The sequence below is a fragment of the Lathyrus oleraceus genome, chromosome 3, assembly GCF_024323335.1.
Source record: "Lathyrus oleraceus cultivar Zhongwan6 chromosome 3, CAAS_Psat_ZW6_1.0, whole genome shotgun sequence".
Taxonomy (NCBI): domain Eukaryota; kingdom Viridiplantae; phylum Streptophyta; class Magnoliopsida; order Fabales; family Fabaceae; genus Lathyrus; species Lathyrus oleraceus.
Genome location: NC_066581.1, coordinates 393,190,541 through 393,206,495, shown reverse-complemented (window position 1 = coordinate 393,206,495; position 15,955 = coordinate 393,190,541). Strand labels below are relative to the sequence as shown.

The following is a 15,955-nucleotide window of genomic DNA, read 5'->3' as shown; positions in this document are numbered from 1 at the left end:
ACTATAGTAAACCCCCTTATTCCTGCCAACAATTTCGAACTAAAACCGTCTTTGTTGCAATTAGTGCAACAGAACCAATTTGGAAGTCTCGCTACTGAGAACCCAAATCAACAGTCAAAAGTTTTTATCCAACTGGCCGACACTTTTAAATCCAACGGTGCTTCACCTGATGCAATCCGTTTGAGATTATTTCCTTTCTCTCTCAGGGATAAAGCACGTTCATGGTTAGATTCACTTCCAGCTAATTCAATAACTACCTGGGAAGACCTTAGGAGAGTATTCCTTGCTAGATATTTTCCCCCTAGTAAAACTGTCGTTCTTCGGAACCAAATAACTAGATTTACTCAAAACCAAGGAGAATTGCTTTTTGAAGCTTGGGAGAAATATAAAGAGCTATTAAGAGTCTGCCCACACCATGGCCTCGAACAATGGCTTATCGTTCATACCTTCTACAATGGACTCCATTACAACACCAAGATGAGCATCGATGCTGCCGTAGGTGGCGCGCTGATGAACAAACCTTACCCTGAAGCCTGTGATCTAATTGAGGATATGGCCAAAAACCATTACCAATGGGGAACTGAACGAGCATCAATAGAGAAAAAGGAGACCCAAGGTGGAATACATGAGATAAGCACTTTGGACATGATGCAGGCGAAAATGGACGCTTTAGCCCTTAAGATCGAACATATGTCTACAAATGCAAACACCGCAGCAGTAGTCCACACAGAGTGCAAACTTTGTGGATCTAAAGGATACGAATCGGCAGAGTGTAACCTTTTGAATGACCTGAACACCGACCAAGTGAATTACGCCCAAGGTAACCCATTTTCAAACACTTACAACCCTGGATGGAAGAATCATCTGAATTTCTCCTATAAAAACCAGAACCCTATCCAAAATCATGCACCTCAGAGACCGCAAGGTTATCAAGCCCAAAAACCAAATCAACCTATGCAAGTTGTGCCTCAAAAGTCTAACCTTGAGAAGATCATGGAGAGCTTTATATCGGGCCAGACTCAGCAAAATAAAGAAATCCTAAACTAGAACATTCACGTAAACGAACTTATAACGCAATTAGGAACCAAGGTTTATCAGATAATCACTCACAACAAGATGCTTGAAACCTAGATCTCACAAGTAGCACAAAACCAAGCCCCACAAACTACACCTGGAGGACAATTCCCTGGACAACCTCAATCAAACCCTCGAGGGCAAGCTAACGCTATCTCGTTACGAAGTGGGGCCGCTTACGAAGGGCCTCATAACCCAACAATGAGCGAGTCCAAGACTTCTAAAGAAAATATACCTACCAACCAAGAAGAGGAACCAGTGGAACCCGAGAAACAAACCGACCAAGAAGGAGAAGCCAAGGATAAAACTTACAAACCACCACCCCCGTACAAACCACCAATCCCATATCCGCAAATACTTAAACAAACCAAAATCAACAACCAATACCAAAAAATTATAAAAGTAATAGAGAAGCTTCATGTAGAGATTCCTTTCACCGAAGCTATCACCCAAATTCCGTCTTACGCCAAATTTCTCAAAGACATCTTAACCAACAAGCTTAGGCTTGACGATCCAAAACCCTTAGAATGCAACTTTGTTTCCGAGGATAAACTTTCTAAGAAAGAGAAAGACCCTGGTAGTTTTTCTATACTTTGCATTTTAGGGAGTCATGTGATCGACAAAGCTTTCCTAGACTTAGGCGCTAGTGTGAGTTTAATGCCCTTAGCTGTATGTAAAAGGTTAAACTTAGGAGAATTGCAACCAACTAAGATGTCCCTCCAATTAGCCGATAGGTCTGTTAAGTATCCTGTAGGCATTTTAGAAGACATCCCAGTTAGGATCGGTCAACTTTATATCCCAATAGACTTTGTAGTCATGGATATCAAGGAAGACGACGATATCCCTATCCTTTTAGGTACACCATTCTTATCAACAGCCGGAGCTATAATAGATGTTAAAAGGGGAAACTTAACTTTCGAAGTAGGGGATGGAAAGATAGAGTTTATTCTTTCAAAGTTCCTGATGGCACCAATCCTAGGAGATGCATGTTATGCGATCAATATCATAGATGAGTGCATAAGAGAATTTGATCGAGGAGAACCCGTGATCGAACCATTTTCAAACCCGAATGTTTGGATCTTACTCCATACCTTTCACCAAATTCTCAAAAACCAACTCAAGAACTTAAGGAATTGCCCAAAAACCTAAGATACGAGTTTTGGGATAAAGAAATGAACCGCCCAGTAATAGTTAGTGTCACCTTAAACCAAGACGAAACAAACCAACTCTTGAATGTTTTAAGAAGATACCCCTCTGCCTTAGGGTACAACATCTCTGATTTAAAAGGTATAAGCCCATCCGTGTGTATGCACATGATCTAGCTAGAGGAGGATTCAAAACCTTTCAGAGAACATCAGAGCAGAATCAACCCTGTTATGAGCGTGCTGGTAAAGAAGAGAGTCCTTAAACTGCTAGAGGCTGGTATAATCTATCAGATCTCTGATAGTAAATGGGTAAGTCCTGTACATGTGGTACCTAAAAAGGGAGGCATCATAGTCGTGCAGAACGAAAAGGGCAAGCATGTAGCTAAACGCATAGAATGCGGATGGCGTATATGCATAGATTATAGGAAGCTCAATAAGGCAACTAGGTGTTTACCATGGAAATTGGTAAACAATCGCTGGTCCCCCCTAAGCCTTAAAACTGAGGGTTACTTGCAAGATCGACCAGTTGATCCTAAGACATGTGCTAGTGTGAGTGTGGCTTATTCAATTTGACAGATAACTAGCTTTGTGAGGAACGGCTCCTGACAAAGTATTGAACAAGCACATGTTTTTTCCACAAGACAAGATAATGATGATATAGCCTATGGGTGACTCATGACCGACAACACTACAACATTCAAAAGTAGTACACGACAAACACGCTTTTGGTGAATTCTATTATCGTAATAGAACCAGTGTCGACAGCGTAGACGACAACGTAAAATGATAACTCAAAAGTAAATGAAATTAAAATAAAGTGTTCAATGGGAACAATTGAAAAATAAGGAAGTTGCATTGAAATAAATGTGGTGATTCACGTACATAGCACTCTAAAAAACTCTTGCTTCCTCGCGCTAGGAATGAGAAGTTTTTTTACAAGTGATTTTGGTACAAAGTGAACACCCCAAGCCCCTCGTGGGATATCCTATTTATACTAAACTAAAGAAAATGCCTACAGGTCAAAAACTCCTAAAAAATAGCAGGCGTTGTGCCACACGATCTACAACTGCTATATACACGTTCTGCAAACTGCTCCATATTCTGGCACCTATTCTTCATGTAACTGCTGGTCATTTTCAATTTCAAACTTCTCCCGCCCAGGTATTTAGGTCGACCCTGTCTTCTATGTGTTTTACAAACCCAAAATTCCTTAACTCCCAATCTTCATTTCAGTCGACAGAATGGGTTTTCGACCAAAGATAACTCTTCCGTCGGCTTCATCCTCTGATGACTTATGTTTTTCTCAACTCTTGCTTATCTTAGGCACATCTCCACCCCTTGATGGGGTATAAACCTTAAATTCATAAGGCACTTTCATTAATTACGCCTTCAACATACCTTATAGATTTCTTGTGGTAACAAAATGCCCCCCAGAGATGCCATTTTCGAATGTCGACTTTTGTGAGATAATGGCATCTTTGAGATGTCGACTTGCTCCTTATCGCTTCCACTTCTACTTAGTGGCACACCTGTTTGCCCCACGCTATTGACGTCATCTAATCATGACGAACGTTTCCCTTTTTCCTCGAGACACACAAAATCACGTCTCCATCACTTCACGTCTTTATGACTGAAACGTGCTTACTGTCATAATTGCTTTCTCTCCTCCACGTGTCTGCAGACATGGGAACATGGGTATACGTGTCGAAACAGAAGATCAAACGTTCACTCTTCCTTTTCTCAGGGTTTAACCCTTATAAAACCCTTGTTTCTTCTTCTTCTTTCCTTTTTTCGCCCTTTGCTTTAGTAAACGATAATCACCTGCATTCTGTTTTAGTTAAAAGAACAACCCTTCTTCTCCAAAACTTCAACTTCTTCCATGGGTAGCTCAAGTAAAAGCAAAACATTTCCCTCCGCTGCAAAGCTCGCACAACCTCTCACCATTGATGGTAAGGAGTACGTTCCTGAACCTCCATTTGTAGAAGAGAAGGCAAAAATCTGGCGTTCCCAGGTATTGATCCCTTTCTCCTTGGCTGACGAACGTTTAGCATTTTTAGGTCCACTTCCAGAAAATCGTCGTCCTGTGATAACTAAAACAGATTCCCTTTTCCCCACCAGTCATCTCTCCGAACCTTTGGTTTCTTCCCAAAACCCTTTTTCCCTTCGTTATGTCGACATGAATTTTAGGACTGCTCCTCCCAAGAACTGCCCTAAGTTTTGCGCCTGGATGGATCGATTGGAAACAGAGAAAATCGACCATTGGAAAAGGACAACTATCTATACCATTCTACAGATTGCCCGTTGTGGCCCTCCCCAATCTTGTGGCATGTTACTAGCTGCCCTCCAATTTTGGGATAGTTCGACCAATTCTTTCCATACCAAGTGTGGCATGATTACGCTACCACTCTTGGATATTGCTGCCATCACTGGCTTAAAACCGACTGGCGAAGTCTTCGACTATGAAGCCGTAGCACCAATCTCTATGCGGTTTGACATTGGTGACTCTCCGAAGCCAACATACAACAATTTCATTGATCATCATGCCACCTCTTCAGGCCCTGTGACCAATGAAGAACACGTGGCTTTCCTGACTCTTTGGTTGTCTCGTTTTGTTTTCAACTCCAGATCTATGCAAATAGCCAAACATTTTGCTCTCCTAGAAACCCAGTTGCACCAAGAACGCGACATCGCTCTGGGCCAATTAATTTTGGCATCTCTTTATGAATCTCTGTCTGAAGTTGTCTATCAAATCAAACTCTTTGACCCTGAGAATTCAAAGAAGAAAAATGTTTTGGTCCATGGACCTTTTTGGTTCTTACAATTGTGGCTCAACACCACTTTCTCTAAAGACATAACACCCTATGGGATGAGAAGGGTTGCGTGTCCCCCAGAAGAACGACACCTCATTTGGAAGCGATTGATCCCTCTGACGCCCATCGACAAAACTTTTCCTGACCTCAAGGTGTTTCATCCTTCTATGGCACCTTTCAGCCGCCGAACTGAAGGTCCTGAATGGCTCACAGGGCTTTTCCTCCGACTGAAGATGAACATAAAAATGAAACCTTCCTTATCTAGGGACATCTTCTGGTCCCTCAATTTCTGTCGGTTGTAACCTCCGGCAACAACCCTGGCTTAGTTGCTTACCAACCTAACTTGGTAGCCAGACAATTTCGCCTTTGTCAATTTATTCCCAAATCCCTGTATTCTTCTCCTGAATTACTCACCAACATCCTTTGTGATCAACCCTGGAGTTTGATGATTGGTGGCAGCCTTCTTCTACACCAAATTATTTGAACTAACTCAGGTTTTTGTTTATTTTCAGGCGAAACCGGCCAAGTGTAAGGCTCTCCATGCCAAACAAATTCGCGTTTTTCAGAACTATTTCCAAGTTGTGTATCGACCTGATAATCTTCGTTGGACCATCTTTGAGGCCGCGTTTGAATTAAAGGAGAAGGTAACCGACAGGCTCCCAAAACTTAAAATCCCTGGTTACGCGAAAGACAAGTATCTTTACGCCCTTCATTTTGGAAACATCAAGTTCCCTCCTTTGCCATCTAGCCCATTGACTTTGGCCTTTGGCAATTCGGTTCCAGAGTGGTTTTATTGTCCCGTTTCACACTTACAAAATGCTTATAAGAAAAAGGCTGACAGAGTCGTACCGACGAAACATTATTTGCCCTACTACTCAGGGCCACTTCATATTGATCCTCAATATGTTAGCGTGTTCGAATCCACACAACTTGGTAACATTTTTCTGGAAAACTAACACCTCCTTTTAGTTGGACTTCGCCGCTTACTTTCTTTTTTACGTTTCTTTACAGCGATCCCTCTAGACCCTGTGGATCACGTTCCTGCCAATGAACCCACCCTTTTGACACAAGAGACTTAGGTTCGACTATGGCTGAATTGCCGTTTTCTTTTACCTCGATTTTTATTCTTAACTGTTATTTCCCCTCTTGCAGGCTGCTCCTAAGAAATCCTCTGATGATGATGAGCAAACTATTGCCCAAGTTTTGAAAAAACCCAGTTCTTCGGTATGCACCTATATGAAGCAATCTCACTCAACCTTGTGATTTCTCTAAGGAAAACACTACGTGGTCTCTAACTTCTTATTTATGTGTAGGGTCAACCACGTTGGACAGACCCAACTGTCTCCTCTCACTCCAAGAAATCCAAAAAATACAAACGCTCTGCTACCACAGGATCTGAGGTATTTCTTGTCGGCTTGTCTGATCTTCTGACTAGAATATCTGCTTATAACCTCTCTTCATGTCTTCAGCCGACTCCCCAACCGACTCAACCATCTTCTCAGCACTCCCACAAATCCAAAGGCCATCAGGGCCACAAAAGGAAGAAGTACGATTCTCCCTCTAGGAGTGGTGAAGCCAAGAAAAAGAGACACCACAAAGTGCTCACTCCAGAGGCTCCTGCTTTAGATGCCGACACTATTATGGTCGACACTTCCATCCTTAATGAAGCCCCTGGTCCAGCTGTGGGGGCTTCCTAGTCGACCAACACCCCCGCTGCTGTTGTCTTGGCGGAAGAAAATCCAGATGCCGTTTCCCCTACACCGACACAGGTAATCACTTGTTTTACTATCTTTTCCCTTGAATTACTGGACTTTTCTTACAAACATCTTTTTCCTTACAACAGGCTGATGCTTCTGATGAGCCATCTCACCCTGTCGCCGACTATACTCCCTCGTCGCCGGCTTCTTCTCCAACTCACCAAGCACCCTCTGTCGACACTACTGGTGAGTTCATTAGCCTCCCTATCCAGATTAGTGATAGTGACTATGACTCAGTCACTAGTCCTGCAACGCACACGGATTCCAGTTTGACTAGTTCTGACTCTAGTCTTTGTTCAACTTTCTTGCCTTTGCAGGATTCAAGGGGACCAGTGGATGTCGGCACCACCAAAAACCAACCTTCTGAAACTACTCCTCTATCAGCTACTTCTCTTTCATCTTCCTAGGGGCTGGCAATAAAGCCTTCTACCCTAGAAGCAATTGCTAGGCTTCGTAGCCTGGTAAGATCACGTGATGCTTCTTCTGATTCTGAGCAGCTTCACCATTCTGGCCAGATGAGTTCTGAGGCGACGAAAACCAAAGCTCTAACGGACAAGGTTCATTTTCACGCCTTGAATCCAGACCTCCCTCATGTGCTTATGCATGAACCTACTGTCGGCCAAGAGATCTTGCATGTGCTCGCCCAACTCAAAGATCTTCAGCTTCAGAATATGCTAAGCGTGCAACGGCCGCTTTAGAAAAACTTCTGGTTCCCATGCTGCGCCATCTCGACAGTGTTAGGGAAAATGAACGCCAGATTGTATATACTGAGGCCTTTGTGAAGGAGAAATTGGAGTTGGTGATGAATGCCGACGTAGAGGTCACCAAATTGACGGGGACGATTGAGGAGAAGAAAAAAGAATTGGCCTCCAAACAAATAAGGGCTGCTGAGATACGCCAGCAAATTGATGAACTTCGACGTCAAATTACTGTGTTCGACATTGAATTGGAGTCATTTGCTGAGGTGGAGTCGAGTATTGTCGACCAGGTTATAAAACCTGCCCAAGCCACTATGGAGCAGACCACCAGCGATGCCTTGGCGGTAGCTAAAGAACTTTCCACTGTTGAAAAGAAGCTTGCACAACTTAAAGTCCAGGCCGACACCTTGGAACCTACGTCTCTCCACTACAACTTTGAGCTTCAATCCTTTCAATCCAAATTCGGCCAACTTTGACCGATTTTTTTTGTGTGTAATATTTGAACAATGGCTTTTCTTGCCAATTTTTTGTCATCATTTTATTTCAGCACTGTGTATATTTATTTTCTGTGCCTTTTATAGCTGGTTTCAAACATAGTTTTCTCCAACCTAGTTTATTCGACAACCATTTAGTATGTCAAAAGCTTGACCTCCTGAAGGAGAGGCCTATACTTTTTTAAGTATTTTCCATTTACCCTCAAAATGCGCCTGTCTGGTGCCAACTCTTCGACCTCGTAGGCGTTATTAGAGGAAACCTGCAAAACCTTAAACGGTCCTTCCCAATTTGGGGACCATTTACCCAAAACTCTATCATTTCTATCCATAGGCAAGATCACTCTCCAAACTAAATCGTCGACAGCGAACATTTTGCCTTTCACCTTCTTATTGTAGGCTCTGGCGACTTTTTCTTTCTGCCTTTGTAGTGAGTCCAAGGCTAACATTCTCTCCTCATCTAAATCGACCAGTTCGTCTGTCATCATGCTCCAATAACCTTTAGAAGGTATTTCATATTGCCTTTGGGTTCTGACTGCCTGAACCTGAATCTCTACTGGTAACACTGCATCGTGCCCATATACCAGTCGAAATGGAGTTGTTCCAGTTGCTTCTTTCGGCGACGTTCGACATGCCCATAAATCTTGATCTAACGTCTTATGCCAATTTCTTGGCTTCTTGCCTATATGTTTCTTTATTAGGATCATGATCACCTTATTGGCCGCTTCGACTTAGCCATTTGCCTGTGCGTAATAGGGGGTAGAAGTAAATAATTTGATTCCCATCTCTTTTGTAAAATCTTGCACTTTTCGACCAGTAAAGACTGACCCCTAGTCGATTGTGATTGTTTCTGGGATACCAAATCTACAGATGATATGACTTTGGACAAAGTCTATCACAACCTCTTGGTCTACATTTGTCAATGCTACGGCTTCGACCCATTTTGTGAAATAGTCGATACCGACCAAAACATACCTTTCTTGTTTCGACGAAGCTAGTTTTATTTCTCCAATAACATCCAATTCCCACCCTCAGAAAGGCCAGGGCTTCACAATTGTATGCAACTCGCTTGCAGGCACATGATGTATGCCCCCATGCAATTGGCATTCCTGACAGCTTTTAGCAAATTCAATGCAATCTTTCAACATTGAAGGCCAATAAACTCCTGAGCGCATCAAAAGCCATTTCATCTTCAGTCTTGCTTGATGCGCCCCACACGCCCCACTATGTACACTAGACACAGCCACATATGCCTCACTTTCTCCTAGGCATTTTAGTAAAACTCCTCCAGCTGTCTTTTTGAACAATTCATCATTCACCAAGACGTAGCTAAGGGCCCTATATTTTACCTTTCTATCTGTCGACCCTATAGGATTACGTAAAGAATTGACTAGCGGTTTACGCCAATCACTTTCTCCCTCATTGTCGACGGTCAGAATTTTAAAATGATATTTATCTACAACTCCTAACTTTATAATCGACAAATCTGATGGTGATAACAATGTCGCTCGTACCTTCTCTCTTACTTGGACCTCTTCTTCATCCTGGTCATTCGATGCTTTGTACCCTGAAGCCTCCTGTGCCAAATCGTTTGCTCTCTAGTTCTCTTTCTGTGGTATATGCTGGAGGTTGACTTGCTCAAACCTCTTGAGTAATCTGATGGTAACCACAAAATACATGATTAAATTTTCTTTAACACACCTGTATTCTTTTGATACCTGCTTAGTTACTAACTCAGAGTCTCCCATAATTTCGACATTCCTTGCCCCCAATTCTAGCAGTAGTTCAAGTCCTATAATCAACGACTCATATTCTGCTTCATTATTTGTGCATACTCCTTCAATTCTATATTTGAACTCTGCTGGAATTCCATCTGGAGAAATTATGAATCCTCCTATCCCAGATCCATGCTTATGCCTTGAACCATTGAAGTATAATCTCCATGGCACTATGTCTACATAATTTTGCGCCATCTCGACCATTGAACGGTCGACAAGGAAATCTGCCACTACTTGCCCTTTCATTGCTTTCAAAGGCACGTATGTCAGAGAGTACTCAGTTAACGCTAAATCCCATTTTCCAATTCGACTATGCAAAATTGGTTTAGATAACATGTGCTTAATAATATCAAAGTGAGAAGATACGTACACATCAACAAGCTTAATATATTGCTTTAGTTTCATACAAGAGAAATATAGGCATAAACATAGTTTTTCTATATCACTATACTTAGTTTCAGGATCATTAAGCATTCGACTAAGGTAATACACAGGTCTTTCGACACATTTTTCATCCTCTTGGACTAACATACTTCCTATAGTCGATTCTGAGGATGCAATATACAACCTCATTGGCCTATTCCTAACATGAGGGGCCAGTACCGGAGGCTTAGTCAAATACTCTTTGATTTTGTCGAAAGCCTCTTGGTGCTCTTCTTGCCACTTAAAGTTCTCATTCTTCAGTCGAAGTAGTGGTGAAAAGGCTTTAGTTTTTCCACTTAAATTTGATATAAATCTTCTAAGAAAATTTATTTTGCCCAACAAAGATTGCAGTTCCTTTTTGGTCGACGGAGGCTTGACGTCCATAATGGCTTTTGTTTTGCTTTGGTTTACTTCGATACCTTTTTTATGCACGACAAAGCCAAGGAAATCACCCGCCTGCACACAAAAAGCACATTTTAATGGATTCATTTTCAATCCACATTTCCTCATCCTTAAAAAGGCTTTTCGAAGATGTTCGATGTGAGTAAATCGACAGTTTGATTTTATCACAATATCATCAATGTATACTTGCATGAAATCTTCAATAAAATCATGGAACATTGAGTTCATTACCCTTTGATATGTTGCTCCGACATTTTTCAAGCCGAATGGCATGACAACCCACTCATATGTTCCCAAGGCTTCTGGGCATCGAAACGCCGTCTTCGGCACATCTTCTTCCGCAATAAAAATTTGGTTATATCCAACATAACCATCTAACATACTTAAAAATTCAAAACCAGCGGCCGAATCGACCAGCATTTCCGCTATGGGCATGGCATACTCATCTTTGGGGGTAGCAACATTTAGATCTCTAAAGTCAATACATACTCTTAAAGACCCATTTTTCTTAATTACTGGCACAATATTGGCTAACCATTCGACATACCTTGCAGTTTGTATAAACTTGCTTTTTAGGATCCTTTCTGCTTCTGCTTTTATCTTTGCCATGATCTCTGGTGTGAAACGCTTAGGCGTCTGCTTTACTGGCTTTCTTCTAGTTTTTATTGGATGTTTTAGTTCGACCAAATCCCTACTTAAACCAGGCATTTCGTTATAATCCCAAGCAAAACAATCTGTAAATTCTTTAAGTAAAGATATTACCTCAGATTTTAACTCGTTGTCGATGTTAGCGCTAATGTATGTTGGCCTTTTGTCGCCATTTTTTCCAAGGTCGACTTCTTCTAAGGGGTCTTTTGGTCGCATTTTCTATGGCGCCTTTGGGTCTTTTTCAAACCCTAAAGGTTCATCGTCATAAACACAGTCGAAACGCTGCATGTTGATGTTTCCTTTAGCCAAAACTAGCTTATCTGGAGGCTCTGGCTCAATAGCCAAATTACCTTCTTTCTTTAACACATAGGCTTCGACAGCCACGTCCTCTTCAACCTCTAGAGCCGATTTTATTTTGTTCTCGACAACATACGCCGAAATCCTTTTTAGAGCTTCTAGCTCAGTCATCATCAGTGACATCCCCCCAGCCTGTCGGTCGAATACCTGTATAGGGTGGATCATCTAAATTTTCCACATCCCAAATGAAGCCATGAGTCTCGTGCAGAGTCAGAGAAACAAAAGCTTCACGAAGATTAGCGTACACATCCTTAGCTGGAAAACAAGGAGAAATGTTGGCCAGCTTTCTCTCGAATTCCTTCTTGCCGACATTGTTCACGTCAGCCATGAAGTATCCCTGGTCAGCTTCGATATTTTCAACCACTCCATCTTCTCTCCAAATCACCAATCTTTGATGTGCTGAAGATGGTACGGCTCCGACACCATGGAGCTATTCTCTGCCAAATAGCAAGTTGTAGCTTGGCTTGGCATCTATCACCATAAACAGTGTCGGTCTAGTTATTGAACCGACAATGATATTCACCATGATCACACCCATGGTGCTTTTCGTCTTGCCCCCATAGTTAGAAAAGACCATATTGTTCGATCTGATGTCAGTATCATACTTGCCAATCTTCCTCAGAATATGGTGTGGCATGATGTTGACAGTGGCGCCGCAATCTACCAACACTTTGTTGATAGTTACGCCTTCCACTTTGGCCCTAATCAGCAACGGTTTCAAATGATTTTTCATAGTCATCGCGGGCCTTTCGAAAACTGCTTCTTGGCTCTCAGGAGAACCATCGTTTAACACAAAATAGCATCTTGGCTGGTGTAAAGCCATTTCTTCAGCGTCAGCATCGTCTACCGACTCCTCCACCTCAGTCACACAATTATATTCTTGTCGTAGAATTGGCACCACGTTGACTAAGATGTCCAGACTTGCTTCAGATTCTGAATTGAAGTCATCAGTAACTTCATCAAAACATTTCACAGTTGGTCGACGAACATACCCCCTGATCCGTTCTTTTGCTGCCGTGTCGACCTTCACAACAACTTTCTTTCCAGCATTCGCCCCACTGGCCATGCTTTTTCCAGCTATTCCTCTAGCAGCCTCTCTTTCGGTCTACTTATGCCTCTGAAAGCGTCGCCATTGAGTCCTCGACATGGGGTTCTTCCCCAAATAATTTTCAGAGACATGGGTCCTTTTCTCAGATTTGAACTCACGCCTGTAGTTAATTGCTGGACCTCCTCTAGCAGCAGCAACCCCTTGTGGGGTTTCTTGTTTTTCCCGAGGCTTGACCCAAGTGCCTATAGGAACACTTGCCGACGGTACGAAGCTCCTAGGCCTCGCCTGAGCACTTTCCACAACCTTCTTTGAGCCTCTTTCATTCTGGCGCTCTCTGTTCAGCTCATTTCTTTTACTTTTGCCCAATTGTAGCCTCTGGAAATTTTCAGTAGCTATCCTGTCGGTGACAACACCACATCTAGGGCACATGCAAACTTGTGAACCCTTATTCTTGCAGCGATATAGGAAATCTACCAAGTCTTCATCAACCCTTGGGTAAACTTCATCTATGTCGATATCTGGGCTTTCACCAGTTTGCTCCAGTATGTCGGCCTCATCGTATTCAGTGATTTCGACCATGTTGATCTCGACTAGCTCCACGAATAGAGCTTCCTCCTGGTGGAGAGGGTCAGTGTCGATCTTCATTCTGTGGCCAGCAAATTTCAGCCTGCCTTCTTGAATTGCTTTCTGAACCAGATTCCTGAAAAGGTAACAATTAGAGGTATTATGACCAAGATAATTATAATACTTACAAAATCCTCTTTTTTGTCTTTGTTCTAATGGTGGTATTTTAGTACCAGGAGGCACCACCATTTGGCCATCTTTAACTAACAAATCAAAAATTTCCTCACACTTTGTCACATCAAAATTATAAGTTTTCGAAGGGAATTTTGGATTGTTTTTGACAGGATTTTTTCCTTGCGCAAGAAGTAATGATCGACACTCATAGGCAGATCCTGGATTTAACTCAGCCACGTCAATTTCTAATTCGGTCGATGAGGCATAATCAGCCTCATATATTGGATCTGTCGCGTCATAGTCGACAAACGCTACTTTTTCTTTCCTAGCCTTATTGTGTCTAACCTTTTCTAACCTTAGCCGTTCGAGATGTCGAACTCTATCAGCCAATTGTGACATACTCTTCACAAAAGTTGGGTCTATTTTCTTCCTAATGGAATAATCTAACCCCCCAGCAGCCATCTGAACAAGTTCATATTCTGGTACTTGCGTAAAGCACCTGGCCTTTAGTGATTTGAATCTATTCAGATAATCGTCGATACTCTCAGCAAAACTTCTCTTAATACTAGACAACTCTGCCAAACTAATTTTGGAGTGCCCTTCGCAAAATTGTTCATGGAACTTCTTTTCTAATTTGGCCCATGAATCAATCGAACTTGGGGCCAAAGAAGTGAACCATGTGAAGGCAGCCTTGGTCAGAGAGGAAGGAAAGTTTTTTACACTCAGACACTCATTATGAGCTAAATCTCTTGACTCTTTTAGATATCTGGCAACATGCTCTATTGTCGACTCGCCAGATTCTCCCCCAAACTTAGTGTACTTAGGCACTTTCACTCCCCTAGGTGCCTCAGTTTAGAGAATAAATTCAGCCAACGGGGAGGCGTATAATGGCCGTTGCAATTTGGCACCCATACCATTTCTAGCCATAATCCTTTCGATAATAGTTGTCAAATTATTTTTTACTGCTAAGTCTTCTTGTTGATGTTGATCGACAATTCGATCAGCGTCTTGATGTCGGTTAACCAACACCATCTGGTTACGTCCTGCTACTCCTGATTCAACGCCTTGATTTTGCTGGGGTCTAAGGACTTGTCCCTCGTGGACTGTCTCATCTTCTGTTGCCCCTATCTCCATCTAAACGAGAATGGTTTGCCTAGCCACTTGTGCCATCTGTCGAGCCGATGCCCCCAGAAAATTACACAAGCGCGTCAATTGATTCGCCACCTGCCTATTTGTTTCAGCAGATTCCTGTATCACAGGATTAAAAACTGTACCCATTTGATTGGTTAACATATTAACCAACTCATGGTTACTATCATCCATTTTCTGCCTCAACACCGCTATTGAAGTATTCGACAGCGGCATGGTTCTATTCTGAGTATTATTCCTATTCTGAACATTTCCCCCTTGTGCTGATCCTTGCAAGGAGGGATTAGTATTTTGGGCGTTGTCTGAAAACAATGACGCACTTGATATCGGGTGATATCCTGGCATTAAGGAATATGGCATTCAAAAAAGAGGATTTGTGGTGCCAAAGCGAGGCACATAAGGTCTGAACGTCGTTATCGTTGATTCTGAACCTCCCGGTGGAGGTAAAGGAATTGATGTTCCAACCGTACCCGTAGTCGACACCGTTGAGGTTGCACTTGTCATCGGCGGCAAAGTGGCAACCTGTGTGATTATTGTTTCCGTAGTAGACAAAGTCCCTTGTGGCACTTCATCTGTATTAGAGTTTGACATTTTCAAAGTTTCTCGTGGCTTACTATATAGTTTGCCACTTCTAAGTTTCATGCAATTTCGTAAATATACTAGCATCGTCCCACCGAGTGTGCCATTTTGTTTACCGTGGAAATTGGTAAACATACGCTGGTCCTCCCTAAGCCTTAAAACTGAGGGTTACTTGCAGGATCGACCAGTTGATCCTAAGACACGTGCTAGTGTGAGTGTGGCTTATTCAATTCGACAGACAATTAACTTTGTGAGGAACGGCTCCTGACAAAGTATTGAACAAGCACATGTTTTTTCCACAAGACAAGATAATGATGCTATAGCCTATGGGTGACTCGTGACCGGCATCACTACAACATTCAAAATAAGTACACGACAAACACGCTTTTGGTGAATTCTATTATCGTAATAGAACTAGTGTCGACAGCGTAGACGACAATGTAAAGTGATAACTCAAAAGTAAATGAAATTAAAATAAAGTGTTCAACAGGAACAATGGAAAAATAAGGAAGTTGCATTGAAATAAATGTGGTGATTCACGTACATAGCACTCTCAAAAACTCTTGCTTCCTCGCGCTGGGAATAAGAAGTTTTTTTACAAGTGATTTTGGTACAAAGTGAACACCCAAATCCCCTCGTGGGATATCCTATTTATACTAAACTAAAGAAACTGCCTACAGGCCAAAAACTCCTAAAAAATAGCAGGCGTCGTGCCACACGATCTGCAACTGCTCTATACACGTTCTGCAAACTGCTCCATATTCTGGCGCCTATTCTTCTTGTAACTGCTGGTCATTTTCAATTTCAAACTTCTCCCGCTCGGGTATTTAGGTCGACCATGTCTTCTATGTGTTTGAC

General features: G+C 42.3%; 1 non-coding gene across 1 annotated transcript; it reads right to left on the bottom strand.

Annotated features, from left to right (window-relative positions):
* Positions 1-315: 315 nt before the first annotated feature.
* LOC127133499 (small nucleolar RNA R71) lies at positions 316-422 on the bottom strand. Its single transcript, XR_007807470.1, has one exon. It is a non-coding gene; the product is annotated as a small nucleolar RNA R71 (small nucleolar RNA).
* Between the last annotated feature and the right edge of the window lie 15,533 nt (positions 423-15,955).